The sequence below is a fragment of the Schistocerca cancellata genome, chromosome 4 (assembly GCF_023864275.1).
Source record: "Schistocerca cancellata isolate TAMUIC-IGC-003103 chromosome 4, iqSchCanc2.1, whole genome shotgun sequence".
In the NCBI taxonomy this organism is placed as follows: Eukaryota; Metazoa; Arthropoda; class Insecta; order Orthoptera; family Acrididae; genus Schistocerca; species Schistocerca cancellata.
The window spans coordinates 839,334,395-839,350,110 of NC_064629.1; the positions used below are offsets into that span (position 1 = coordinate 839,334,395).

The 15,716-nt window shown below is 45.1% G+C and overlaps 1 long non-coding RNA gene across 1 annotated transcript in view; it reads left to right on the forward strand.

Moving 5' to 3' along the window:
- LOC126184539 (uncharacterized) overlaps nucleotides 1-15,716 on the forward strand; it is a 277,653-nt gene that overhangs the window by 63,193 nt on the left and 198,744 nt on the right. Inside the window, exon 2 of the long non-coding RNA XR_007536836.1 lies at nucleotides 15,433-15,489. This is a non-coding gene — a long non-coding RNA (uncharacterized LOC126184539). The remainder of the gene's footprint in view (nucleotides 1-15,432; nucleotides 15,490-15,716) is intronic.

Sequence of the window (15,716 nt, forward strand, 5' to 3'; positions counted from 1 at the left end):
TCGGAATTTTTTTTAGTCGCTCCTTTAATGAAAGAAACAATGGCCAGTACGGTTTACAAAATTATCCTCAAATGGCTCTGAGCACTATGGGACTTAACTTCTGAGGTTATCAGTCCCCTAGAACTTAGAACTACTTAAACCTAACTAACCTAAGGACATCACACACATCCATGCCCGAGGCAGGATTCGAACCTGCGACCGTAGCGGTCGCGCGGTTCGAGACTGAAGTGCCTAGAACCGCTCGGCCACTCTGGCAGGCAAAAATTATCCTCAATTCGTCCATTACATCATAAGAAATCTCACAATATGTAAGTAGGCTGTTTAGGTTTCTTTATTGGTAACGCCACGTAGCGCTCTGTATGAAAATCACTGGCTGTGCTGTGTGCAGTCTGTGGCTGGTTTGCATTGTTGTTTGCTATTGTAGTGTTGGGCAGTTGGCTGTTAACAGCGCTTAGCGTTGCGCAGTTGGAGGTGAGTCGCCAGCAGTGGTGGATGTGGGGAGAGAGATGGCGGAGTTTTGAGAGCGGATGATCTGGACGTGTGTCCATCAGAGACAGTAAATTTGTAAGACTGGATGTCATGAACTGATATACATATATTATGACTTTTGAACACTATTAAGGTAAATAAATTGTTTGTTATTTATCAAAATCTTTCATTTGCTAACTATGCTTATCAGTAGTTAGTCCCTTCAGTAGTTTGAATCTTTTATTTAGCTGGCAGTAGTGGCGCTCGCTGTATTGCAGTAGTTCGAGTAACGAAGATTTTTGTGAGGTAAGTGATTCATGAAAGGTATAGGTTATTGTTAGTCAGGGCCATTCTTTTGTAGGACTTTTTGAAAGTCAGATTGCGTTGCGCTAAAAATATTGTGTGCCAGTTTAGTGTTGATCAGAATAAGTAAAGAGCGAAATGTCTGAGAACGTTCAGTTTTGCTCAGCTGTTTGAAAATCAAATAGCGTAAGAGTTTCATCAGCACAATAACTCATAAATTTTTCTAAGGGGATGTTTCAAATATACTGCTTTTCGCTAGTTTGTGGTACATGAGCCTAAATCTGTTGTAGATGTCCTAGGAGGCCTATAACGTCAGCTCGTGTGGTTTTTGTAGACAGAGGATGCCCGGTCTCGGAAGTTATATAATACTATTCATCTTACAGTTTGTCTTTGGTCTCATTGCGAGTGTAGTGGGCTACGGAAATGGTTTATGTCTAGGTTAGTGTCAGACTTATTAGTCAGGAATGTATGAATGAAGACTAAATTATCCGATGAGATAGGATTAGCAACACAACAGTTTCTGGCATTTTAATCTCAGAGAATTTTTCTGAACTTTAGCTGAAATGGGCACATCTGTTGAACGAAATGACTCATATTGAGCAGAACTCACTCATAATGACCTAGAAAGCCTTGGCTATTCTGGATGTAAGGTGTCCTCAATTCCCTGATAATTTCGTTCCAAACAAGTAGGAACTTCGAAGCTGGCACTGAATGAGATTTCCGCCTGGACTGCCTCAAGGGACAGACTCCTTCAGCGAAGTCTCCTAACTCTGAGGAGACTGTGACGACAGTCCCTCTCGTAAAGCTGACCTCGACCTGTTTACAGATCGTCCCACGAGCCTCGACCTGTATACAGAAAGATCCAGATTTAATGGCCAGTATTCAATGACATGCCAGCAGCAATCACATTAAGCAAAATACTTCATAGGGACATATGCTCTATTCCGAATGGTTTCCAAGACAGAACACTTACAATGTACATTGTTATTTATTTTCTGTATTATTCTATACATTGTCAGCTATACATACGTTCACAAGTGCAACGGTTCATAAACATTACAACATGCATTTAACGAAACATTAATTGAAAAATGTATTCCTTTAACACATTCATCTCTAAGCGTTATCGTACACGTGTCATTACAGCTGTTGTACATTTCACAAAATTTTTTTGAGTATCCCACTGTCAATTTCACTGCACGTGCACTCTTGGGAGAACACGTATTGCCCGTCTGAGTGCCTCTTCACGTTCCTTAATGAGAGCAGCAGCACCGATGATGCGGCCAAACACTTCGTATCGTGAATTTCACCTTTCGTTTATAAACATCAGATTTCATCCAACTCTAGAAACAAAAATCTAATGGCGCAAGACTGGTCGATCTTGGTGGCCAGTTAGTTGTATTACCACGACCAATCCAGCGACTGAGATGTGCCGTCACATGTCTGATAAAATGTGGAGAGCTCCGTCATGCTGGAAGTCTACTACTGGCCATTAAAATTGCTACACCAAGAAGAAATGCAGATGATAAACGGGTATTCATTGGACAAATATATTATACTAGAACCGACATGTGTTTACAATTTGGGTGCATACATCCTGAGAAATCATCACCCAGAACATTCACCTCTGGCCGTAATAACGACCTTGATACGCCTGGGCATTGAGTCAAACAGAGCTTGGATGGCGTGTATAGGTACACCTACCAATGCAGCTTCATCACGATACCACAGTTCATCAAGAGTAATGACTGGCGTATTGTGACGAGACAGTTGATCGGCCACCATCGACGATACGTTTTCAGTTGGTGAGGGATCTGGAGAATGTGGTGGCCAGGGCAGCAGTCGAACATTTTCTGTATCCAGAAAGGCCCGTACAGGACCTGCAACATGCGGTCGTGCATTATCCTGCTGAAATGTAGGGTTTCGCAGGGATCTAATGAAGGGTACAGACACGGGTCGACCACATCTGAAATGTAACGTCCACTGTTCAAAGTGCTGTCAATGCGAACAAGAGATGACCTATACCGTAACCAATGGCACCCCATACCATCACGCTGGGTGATACGCCGGTATGACGATGACAAATATACGCTACCAATGTGCGTTCGCCAAACACGGATGCGACCATCATGATGCTGTAAACAGAACCTGGATTCATCCTAAAAAACGACGTTTTGCCATTCGTGCAACCAGGTTCGTCGTTGAGTACACAATCGCAGGCGCTCCTGTCTATGATGCAGCGTCAAGGATAACCACAGCCATGGTCTCCGAGCTGATAGTCCATGCTGCTGCAAACGTCATCGAACTACTCGTGCAGATGGTTGTTGTCTTTCAAACGTCCTTATCTGTTTTCTCAGAGATCGAGACGTGGCTGCACGATCCGTTACAGCCATGCAGGTAAGATGCCTTTCATCTCAACTGCTAGTGATACGAGGCCGTTGGGATCCAGCACGACGTTCCGTGTTACCCTCCTGAACCCAGCGATTCCATATTCTGCTAACAGTCATTGGATCTCGACCAACGCGAGCAGGAATGTCGCGATACGATGAACCGCAGTCCCGATACTCTATAATCCCACCTTTATGAAAGTCGTAAACGTGATGGTACGCATTTCTCCTCCTTACACGAGGCATCACAACAGCGTTTCACCAGGCAACGCCGGTCAGTTGCTGTTTGTGTATGAAAAATCGGTTGGAAACTTTCCTCATGTCAGAACGTTGTAGGTGTCTCCACTGGCGCCAACCTTGTGTGAATGCTCTGAAAAGCTAATCATTTGCATATCACAGCATCTTCTTCCTTTCGGCTAAATTTCGCGTCTGTAGCACGCCACCTTCGTGGTGTAGCAATTTTAATAGCCAGTAGTGTACATTTCAGTCCGTGTGGCCAAAGAAACCCCTAAACATACGAAAGAAAGTAATCCAGTTCCGTCATCCGCTCTTCTAAAATGAATTTATCTACCAACATATTACCGATCATGCTGCACCCAAACTGATCGAGAAACGAGCTTTGAAACTGTTGTCCACTCTGATGTATTGATCTTCCTAGGACCATCGATAATTATTACGTGTATTGTTGACTCCATTTCGTGTAAATGTGGCTTCATCAGTGAGTAGTATTAATGGAAGCAAATTACGATTGTCATTTAAGCAGTGACAAAACTGGTGTAGCACTGTCGTCAGTGTAAAATTTGTGCACCCGCTGTATGTGGAATCGATACAATTTTTACACATACAATGTTCGCCATATACATGTTCTTGAGACATTGATACGTGCAGAATGCTTGTAGTAGGACTACGCTTTACGTTCAGAAGAAAAATAGAAACATGGAAGAATTTCTGTTTCGCGCACTGTGCTAAAAACTCTGGTAAACGCTCTACGATTAGGAATTCGATGTGTCGGAAAGCGCCGACGGTATTCTTCGATGGCAGCATAAGCACTACCATCACAGAAGCCGCAAACATACCACACGCCTGCATAATCTTCATTGGTGTAATCTGTGGCAGCTTAGCCAGCGCGTGTACAAACACAGTTAACCGACGCTTCTGGTTGATACACTCTCAATTAGTTGCACTACTTCACTCTCAGCACACAAAATTGTATTTGTCCCTACGATATTTGTAGCTTCAAATGAGCGTTCGTAACATACCCCTGAACATAGAGGATTCCTCATGGGACACCCTGTTTGTGTCGGTTTTTCGCTCCGCTGTGGATGTATCAGTCCGCTCACGGTACCGATATTTACTCAGCACCTGCTCCCTTTCCAAAATCCTTCACTTTAGGAAGAAGAGACGACTCTGGCGATATAGTCCCGTTGAAAAACATAGCTTTCCTTACTGTTATGTAGGTCAAGTTGGAAATCAACACTATATATATTACTATTTTTTTTCAATAAACTGAAGAAAACTCAGAAACATAACGATAACTCAAACTCTAATGTGGCGAATGTAATGAAATTTAACATAGCCATGTCCGTCAATTGAGCTGGCTGTAGTGGACTGACCCGACAGGCAATCCACTATGACTTGTAGCCGACTAGCACGCGTTTAAGCTCACGCAGGCTGGCGTGAGGTCTGGAACAGTTATAGGAGTTTAGTATAGTAACAAAGTACGGATCTTCTGGAATACTTAACTTTAATCCATAATTGGTGTACATCGGTCTGACTGTACAGTAATAACAATCTCATAATAAACTGGTAATGGCGCCTTGCTAGGTCGTAGCAAATGACGTAGCTGAAGGCTATGCTAACTATCGTCTCGGCAAATGAGAGCGTATTTGTCAGTGTAGCTTCGCTAGCAAAGTAGGCTGTACAACTGGGGCGAGTGCTAGGAAGTGTGTCTGGACCTGCCGTGTGGCGGCGCTCGGTCTGCTATCACTGACAGTGGCGACACGCGGGTCCGTCGTATACTAGCGGACCACGGCCGATTTAAAAGCTACCACCTAGCAAGTGTGGTGTCTGGCGGTGACACCACACTGGCCACTTCATGCGCTGAACTCTTTGCCGTAGATGATACGCGTTCTTGATATACAGGGTGGTCCATTGATAGTGACCGGGCCACATATCTCACGAAATAAGCGTCAAACGAAAAAATTACAAAGAACGAAACTCGTCTAGCTTGAAGGGGGAAACCAGATGGCGCTATGGTTGGCCCGCTAGAAGGCGCTGCCATAGGTTAAACGGATATCAACTGCGTTTTTTTAGATAGGAACCCCCATTTTTATTACATATTCGTGTAGTACGTAAAGAAATATGAATGTTTTAGTTGGACCACTTTTTTCTCTTTGTGATAGATGGCGCTGTATTAGTCACAAACGTGTAAGTACGTGGTATCACGTAACATTCCGCCAGTGCGGACGGTATTTGCTACGTGATACATTACCCGTGTTAAAATGGACCGTTTATCAATTGCGGAAAAGGTCGATATCGTGTTCAAGTACGGCTATTGTGATCAAAATGCCCAAAGGGCGTATGCTATGTATGCTGCTCAGTATCCTGTACAAGTGTACGGACCGTCCGCCGGATAGTTAGGTTATTTAAGGAAATAGGAAGTGTTCAGCCACATGTGAAACGTCAACCACGACCTGCAACAAATGATGATGCTCAAGTAGGTGTTTTAGCTGCTGTCGTGGCTAATCCGCACATCAGTAGCAGACAAATTGCGCGAGAATCGGGAATCTCCAAAACGTCGGTGTTGAGAATGCTACAACATCGATTGCACCCGTACCATATTTCTGAGCACCAGGAATTGCATGTCGACGACTTTGAATGTCTTGTACAGTTCTGCCACTGGGTACAAGAGAAATTACGGGACGATGACAGATTTTTTGCACGCGTTCTATTTAGCGACCAAGCGTCATTCACCAACAGCGGTAACGTAAACCGGCATAATATGCACTATTGGGCAACGGAAAATCCACGATAGCTGCGACAAGTGGAACATCAGCGACTTTGGCAGGTTAGTGTATGGTGCGTCATTATGGGAGGACGGATAACTGGCCCCCATTTTATCGATGGCAATCTAAATGGTGCAATGTATGGTGATTTCCTACGTAATGTTCTACCAATGTTACTACAAGATGTTTCACTACATGACAGAATGGTGATGTACTTCCAACATGATGGATGTCCGGCACATAGCTCGCGTGCGGTTGAAGCGGTATTGAATAGCATATTTCATGAAGGTGGATTGGTCGTCGAAGCACCATACCATGTCCCGCGCGTTCACCGGATCTGACGTCCCCGGATTTCTTTCTGTGGCAAAAGTAGAAGGCTATTTGCTATCGTGATCCACCGACATCGCCTGACAACATGCTTCAGCGCATTGTCAATGCATGTGCGAACATTACGGAAGGCGAACTACTCGCTGTTGAGAGGAATGTCGTTACACGTATTGCCAAATGCATTGAGGTTGACGGACATCATTTTGAGCATTTATTGCATTAATGTGGTATTTGGAGGTAATCATGCTCTAACAGCATGCGTTCTCAGAAATGATAAGTTCACAAAGGTACATGTATCACATTGGAACAACCGAAATAAAATGTTCGAACGCACCTGCGTTCTGTATTTTAATTTAAAAAACCTACCTGTTACCAACTGCTCGTCTAAAATTGTGAGCCATATATTTGTGACTATTACAGCGTGATCTATCACAAAGCGAGAAAAGTGGTCCAAGTAAAACATTCATATTTCTTTACGTACTACAAGAATATGTAATAAAAATGGGGGGTTCCTATTTAAAAAAACGCAGTTGATATCCGTTTGACCTATGGCAGCGCCATCTAGCGGGCCAACCATAGCGCCATCTGGTTTCCTCCTTCAAGCTAGTCAAGTTTCGTTGTTTGTAGTTTTTTCGTTTGACGCTTATTTCGTGAGGTATTTGGCCCGGTCACGTTCAATGGACCACACTGTATATTGTGCATGCTCAAACGTTGACGTGTTCTAGAGAAATAAATACATTCAGGACATACATAAGGACGCAGGATGTCGCCTATTCAGTTAGAGCTTAAAGTGGAGAATCCTGGAAGTTCACCAATAGACAGACCACACAACACACCGAAGGTATCGCTTTCACAGATGTTGAATGGATGAGGGCGAGTTCCGGTACACACGCAGTTGGTTGTTCATATCCATACCACCTTCATGAAGCTTTCTGAGCTCAATGTCCCCGTACATTTCTTCTATACTTTGGATTTCTTCAGCTTATAGTCAACATGAGATCGACTAAGGAAGAAATACACTTCTGGAAATGGAAAAAAGAACACATTGACACCGGTGTGTCAGACCCACCATACTTGCTCCGGACACTGCGAGAGGGCTGTACAAGCAATGATCACACGCACGGCACAGCGGACACACCAGGAACCGCGGTGTTGGCCGTCGAATGGCGCTAGCTGCGCAGCATTTGTGCACCGCCGCCGTCAGTGTCAGCCAGTTTGCCGTGGCATACGGAGCTCCATCGCAGTCTTTAACACTGGTAGCATGCCGCGACAGCGTGGACGTGAACCGTATGTGCAGTTGACGGACTTTGAGCGAGGGCGTATAGTGGGCATGCGGGAGGCCGGGTGGACGTACCGCCGAATTGCTCAACACGTGGGGCGTGAGGTCTCCACAGTACATCGATGTTGTCGCCAGTGGTCGGCGGAAGGTGCACGTGCCCGTCGACCTGGGACCGGACCGCAGCGACGCACGGATGCACGCCAAGACCGTAGGATCCTACGCAGTGCCGTAGGGGACCGCACCGCCACTTCCCAGCAAATTAGGGACACTGTTGCTCCTGGGGTATCGGCGAGGACCATTCGCAACCGTCTCCATGAAGCTGGGCTACGGTCCCGCACACCGTTAGGCCGTCTTCCGCTCACGCCCCAACATCGTGCAGCCCGCCTCCAGTGGTGTCGCGACAGGCGTGAATGGAGGGACGAATGGAGACGTGTCGTCTTCAGCGATGAGAGTCGCTTCTGCCTTGGTGCCAATGATGGTCGTATGCGTGTTTGGCGCCGTGCAGGTGAGCGCCACAATCAGGACTGCATACGACCGAGGCACACAGGGCCGACACCCGGCATCATGGTGTGGGGAGCGATCTCCTACACTGGCCGTACACCACTGGTGATCGTCGAGGGGACACTGAATAGTGCACGGTACATCCAAACCGTCATCGAACCCATCGTTCTACCATTCCTAGACCGGCAAGGGAACTTGCTGTTCCAACAGGACAATGCACGTCCGCATGAATCCCGTGCCACCCAACTTGCTCTAGAAGGTGTAAGTCAACTACCCTGGCCAGCAAGATCTCCGGATCTGTCCCCCATTGAGCATGTTTGGGACTGGATGAAGCGTCGTCTCACGCGGTCTGCACGTCCAGCACGAACGCTGGTCCAACTGAGGCGCCAGGTGGAAATGGCATGGCAAGCCGTTCCACAGGACTACATCCAGCATCTCTACGATCGTTTCCATGGGAGAATAGCAGCCTGCATTGCTGCGAAAGGTGGATATACACTGTACTAGTGCCGACATTGTGCATGCTCTGTTGCCTGTGTCTATGTGCCTGTGGTTCTGTCAGTGTGATCATGTGATGTATCTGACCCCAGGAATGTGCCAATAAAGTTTCCCCTTCCTGGGACAATGAATTCACGGTGTTCTTATTTCAATTTCCAGGAGTGTATATTGAATAATGATACATGACAAAAGCAGTTTCATAAATTCATCCTTCATATATTTGGTATAGAACTGCCATTAATTCACGTGTTACTCAAAAATACTTCGAAGGTTCTTTAAGAATTACAAAAAGATAGAGTGAGATAGTTTGGATTCCTTGCAGTTAAACTGCTGGTAATGTATTTTAAAGTGAGATGAAAACTGAATAAACCGATTTTTGGACCACCTACATATGAAGAAATGTGTGAACTTGGATTTAAGGGGGAAAGAAAATGAAAGACTACACCTTGTAAAACTGAAAAAAAGCGTAACTGTGAAATAAAACCAAAATAATAACGTACATAATGGCAGTCTGTTCGAAAGTGCACATTCAAGGACATTTGTGAAGTGAACATCTGCTGCAGAGTAACATTCAACACCATACTACTCCGATCTGTACATTCTAACGCCCTTCGATACTACTCGGCATGCTGTTGCAGAGGGGAGCGCATAAGCAGAGACACACCCATGTGATGTCGGGTGGCTAATGGGAACCTGTGAACCGTCTTCGACGCTAGTAAAATATTGTTCAATTTAAGTCATTTATTCACTGTGTTTGCAATTCGTTGCTCTCCCGCACCGGTCTCTTCATTCAGCTGAGTGTTAGATTCTAGCTGATGTCTGTTTAGTCGGCTAAGCATCTGCACGCTCAGGCGATGGGGTTAGTGATCTAGGCGCAACGGAGGGTTGCCGGCTGGCAGGCGCCGGTCATGCCCAGCGCGAAAGTTTGGTCTTGCACTGGCTGTTGGAGTATCCTTGGTCCACTCCAAATTCTACGATGACCCTCAGTAACCCATCAGCATGGGTTTCGAAAAAGACGGTCATGTGAAACCCAGCTCGCGCTATTCGTCCACGAGACTCAGAGGGCCATAGACACGGGTTCACAGGTAGATGCCGTGTTTCTTGACTTCCGCAAGGCGTTCGATACAGTTCCCCACAGTCGTTTAATGAACAAAGTAAGAGCATATGGACTATCAGACCAATTGTGTGATTGGATTGAGGAGTTCCTAGATAACAGGACGCAGCATGTCATTCTCAATGGAGAGAAGTCTTCCGAAGTAAGAGTGATTTCAGGTGTGCCGCAGAGGAGTGTCATAGGACCGTTGCTATTCACAATATACATAAATTACCTGGTGGATGACATCGGAAGTTCACTGAGGCTTTTTGCAGATGATGCTGTGGTGTATCGAGAGGTTGTAACAATGGAAAATTGTACTGAAATGCAGGAGGATCTGCAGCGAATTGACGCATGGTGCAGGGAATGACAATTGAATCTCAATGTAGACAAGTGTAATGTGCTGCGAATACACAGAAAGATAGATCCTTTATCATTTAGCTACAAAATAGCAGGTCAGCAACTGGAAGCAGTTAATACCATAAATTATCTGGGAGTACGCATTAGGAGTGATTTAAAATGGAATGACCATATAATGTTGATCGTCGGTAAAGCAGATGCCAGACTGAGATTCATTGGAAGAATCCTAAGGAAATGCAATCCGAAAACAAAGGAAGTAGGTTACAGTACGCTTGTTCGCCCACTGCTTGAATACTGGTCAGCAGTGTGGGATCCGTACCAGGTGGGGTTGATACAAGACATGGAGAGGATCCAACGGAGAGCGGCGCGATCATTTAGTAATCGCGAAAGCGTTACGGAGATGATAGATAAACTCCAGTGGAAGACTCTGCTGGAGAGACGCTCAGTAGCTCGGTACGGGCTTTTGTCAAAGTTTCGAGAACATACCTTCACCGAAGAGTCAAGCAGTATAGTGCTCCCTCCTACGTATATCTCGCGAAGAGACCATGAGGATAAAATCAGAGAGATTAGAGCCCACACAGAGGCATACCGACAATCCTTCTTTCCACGAACAATACGAGACTGGAATAGAAGGGAGGACCGATAGAGGTACTCAAGGTAACCTCCGCCACACACCGTCAGGTGGCTTGCGGAGTATGGATGTAGATGTAGATGTAGATGTACTTGCCGGTATTAGTTGGTCGGCTGACCTCCTCCTTACTGGCCTGCTAAGTTTTAACATCCTGAGACACGTGAGTGTTGAATGGGAACATGGACCCCCAAGAGGCCCTATTGCTGGGTTCCACGCTGCAGTTCGGTGCTGGCAACACTCTGAGATGTGGTGTTGTCGTAAGACAGTAAGTATCCCCATCAGTAGATAGTAGATGGCGATCAGCGTGAAGTGCATCAGGTGAAGACCACCATATCGAGTACATCTCCGGCTAATTTATAGACTGTGGCGGAGCATCTATGGTATACATTCACTGCAGTATCGTATTAATACAATCGAGTACTATTACTGTGAATGCCATGGATCCTAGTAATCAACTGACGAGAGCTGGAGAACTGGAGTGTTTAAGGGAGATAGTGCGAGCCTATGACGTGAGGCTCGGTTCGTAATGACTGCATGTGTCCTCCTTATCCTGCTATATTCACTTAATAATCTGTTAAATGCTGTATTAGGTCTTCGCTATGTGTTCTTGTGTAAGAGCTAGATTTCCTTGCACTATGTCCGACGAGCTAACGAATATGCTTGTTTCTCTTCCCTGGGTTTTCTGTCACAGTCTTCATTTTGCTGAATGCATGTTTATTACTCGGCGGACGGAGTCGTAATGTGTCAAAGGCCTGACCAACTTGGCACATACCAGGAAACTTCATGCTTCAGCCTCTGCCTTTGGCTAAACTAGATATTGGCTGTCGCAATGTGAACGAGTTTTAATAAAAATTTCTTCTTTCATACCCCTTACTATTGTAGCCCATAACATATCCCTCGTCTTTAATAAATTCGTCCCGAATTTTCCCTTTTCTCTTACTACTAATTAGTCTACACCTCCTTTGTACTCAAAGAATTGCTCTACAACTCTTACTTCTCAACCTAAGTCTAGAATCGTAGTTAGCTTAATTAATCTACTTTGTCCATCGGTCCTGCTTACATACATTATTTGCACTTTCTACTTTCATTACTTATTACTAGTTCGTATACACTTCACAGGTATCTGATGGATGGTTACCTAGTTTGAATGAGATATCTTACACTTTATACAAAAATAAGTTGCACAGGTAAACACTAGAGCCAAGATTATGCTTGGTTCAGTTTGCTTAATTAATCTACTTTTTCATTCTGTCATAGTTACACACATTATTTACACTTTCTCCTTCCATTACTCATTACTAGTTTGGATCCACTCCATTGGTATCTGATGGATGGTTGCCTCAGTTGGATGAGGTATCTTACGCCTTGTACAAAATTAAGTTCCACAAATAAACACGAGCTTTTGCTTGTCGATACACTGAAAATAATTGTGTTTTGTCTACGTTTCTCGTGATATTGTACCACATGTTGCATTATTCGAATGACTGAAATTTGTCCTTTTTCTGAAGTGATTAATTCGTCTAGGGATTGTAGCAAAGTGGAAGCTAAGTTATCGTTAATAAAAGTTAGTATTTGATTAGGTAATATGTGTGGTGGCTCCTTCGACCAATACTACACCGACCGGGACCCATTAATAATTGTTGTGCTAGTAATGGTAGCTGGGATCGTTTCAAAACGTATTAAATTAAGCCGAGGTCAAAATACAGTTTGATGCATTATCACCACAACTGTGGTATGCTCTTTAACGCTGTTGAGTCAGATTGGGCCATTTATTGTTCTTTCCCAAAGTAATTTAGTGTCGAAAACCTTGAATCGGATCAAACTGTATAACGTACACTGCAGCTGACAGTCAAAACGTATTATGCTCAAGGCAAGTTTCCCAGTCCACATTACTAGCCTGTTCTTTTGCTTGCTGTTTCCACTGTTTTCATCCCACAGCTCACAATGTGGTGTTGATTACGTGACTGTGCACTTTCTATAGTCATGAAGGGCTATTTACGCGAGGGAGAGCCGATCTAAAGGAAGTATAATCGGAATTAGAGCTGCGAAAAGTAAAAGACAGCGTGAAAAGGAAGCTCGGTAATTAATAATACATGATGTATTTTACGAATGATCATTTTCAGTGAAACTTGTGATGTCGCTGCATTGATGTGTTATTCGTGAGGGAAAAATTGCATAAGTGCATGTTTTTATACACTCCTGGAAATGGAAAAAGGAACACATTGACATCGGTGTATCAGACCCACCATACTTGCTCCGGACACTGCGAGAGGGCTGTACAAGCAATGATCACACGCACGGCACAGCGGACACACCAGGAACCGCGGTGTTGGCCGTCGAATGGCGCTAGCTGCGCAGCATTTGTGCACCGCCGCCGTCAGTGTCAGCCAGTTTGCCGTGGCATACGGAGCTCCATCGCAGTCTTTAACACTGGTAGCATGCCGCGACAGCGTGGACGTGAACCGTATGTGCAGTTGACGGACTTTGAGCGAGGGCGTATAGTGGGCATGCGGGAGGCCGGGTGGACGTACCGCCGAATTGCTCAACACGTGGGGCGTGAGGTCTCCACAGTACATCGATGTTGTCGCCAGTGGTCGGCGGAAGGTGCACGTGCCCGTCGACCTGGGACCGGACCGCAGCGACGCACGGATGCACGCCAAGACCGTAGGATCCTACGCAGTGCCGTAGGGTACCGCACCGCCACTTCCCAGCAAATTAGGGACACTGTTGCTCCTGGGGTATCGGCGAGGACCATTCGCAACCGTCTCCATGAAGCTGGGCTACGGTCCCGCACACCGTTAGGCCGTCTTCCGCTCACGCCCCAACATCGTGCAGCCCGCCTCCAGTGGTGTCGCGACAGGCGTGAATGGAGGGACGAATGGAGACGTGTCGTCTTCAGCGATGAGAGTCGCTTCTGCCTTGGTGCCAATGATGGTCGTATGCGTGTTTGGCGCCGTGCAGGTGAGCGCCACAATCAGGACTGCATACGACCGAGGCACACAGGGCCAACACCCGGCATCATGGTGTGGGGAGCGATCTCCTACACTGGCCGTACACCACTGGTGATCGTCGAGGGGACACTGAATAGTGCACGGTACATCCAAACCGTCATTGAACCCATCGTTCTACCATTCCTAGACCGGCAAGGGAACTTGCTGTTCCAACAGGACAATGCACGTCCGCATGTATCCCGTGCCACCCAACGTGCTCTAGAAGGTGTAAGTCAACTACCCTGGCCAGCAAGATCTCCGGATCTGTCCCCAATTGAACATGTTTGGGACTGGATGAAGCGTCGTCTCACGCGGTCTGCACGTCCAGCACGAACGCTGGTCCAACTGAGGCGCCAGGTGGAAATGGCATGGCAAGCCGTTCCACAGGACTACATCCAGCATCTCTACGATCGTCTCCATGGGAGAATAGCAGCCTGCATTGCTGCGAAAGGTGGATATACACTGTACCAGTGCCGACATTGTGCATGCTCTGTTGCCTGTGTCTATGTGCCTGTGGTTCTGTCAGTGTGATCATGTGATGTATCTGACCCCAGGAATGTGTCAATAAAGTTTCCCCTTCCTGGGACAATGAATTCACGGTGTTCTTATTTCAATTTCCAGGAGTGTACTTTGATTGTTCTTTAGTATCTGTAATTTTGACGTGACGAGACGTATTTCATTTTAGGTACTTGAACCGAGATTCACATTTAAGTAATTTTAAGTCTCCTTGTAATCGCAAAAAACGCAGATTCGAGCGTGGAAGCATTCAGTATTCTATCTGGCGAAAGCAAAAAATAAAGTTTACGGCGTACCGAACAAAGTGGAACAAGATTGTAGACTCAGTTATACGATGTAAGTCACATCTCCAAAACAGCGAAGAACTGAAAAGCATTAGGCAGGAAAGTGCACTCAAAATTACATTGATAAGCCGAGAGGATTACCTGACGCTAAGAGACTGGATGTCGATAAACTGTCGAAAACGAAATATGAAGACAACTGGAAGGAGGCAGATAGTTTGCAGTTTTATGTTTCGGCACTAAACATCGATGCGATATCGCTGAAACTGGTAGGGCGACTAGTGAGGACGATGACTGAGACTGTTTGCAAGACTCTAACACATCGATCTACCGTCAACAACATGTTAATAACTTTATCTTCTTACGTCATCGCCTGCGTCCGACAATAAAATCAGTAAAAATTGAAACGAACGTTTCAAATCATATTATGTGAAAACACGATATGATCAAAACCAATTTTGTTAAGTGCATCGTTTGAAATCGTATTAAGTGCAATTTAAAAATTAAAATGTCGCCTTCATGCAGTGAGAAATGATTTCAGTCAAGACTTATTCTGGAATATAATTCCTGCAGTCGAGAATTTTGACATATTTCATTTGGTTAGGCGGAGAAATATTTTTTGCTTCCTGTAAAATTATGATCTGTGCATTTAATACGATTTGAGACGATGCTCCTCAAATTGCCTCCCTGCTATTTCGCATCTAGTTCCATTAATTAACAATCCAGTGCCTTGTAACTAGTTTCATTGTGCCAATTGGTTTACCATTTTCGTAAAAAATGATAATTACTGTTTCAGGTGTAAATATGGATTAAATCCAGTGATCTCCAACTACCTGGAATTTTGGTTGAGGAGGTAAGACTTTTTTCTCACAGCTTCCATATTCCTTAAAAACAACTACATTTCACATGACTTATTTTTCGTTTGTATCACCCTTGTTGGACAAATGTTACTCTCTCTAAATACAATCTTTCAAGTTTGTTACAGACTTAATTACACGAGCATCTCTCCGTCTAGAAACTAATAATAATTCATGAGGTTGTATTTGTATCCATTTTCCAATTGTATTTCGTTTAATCGGA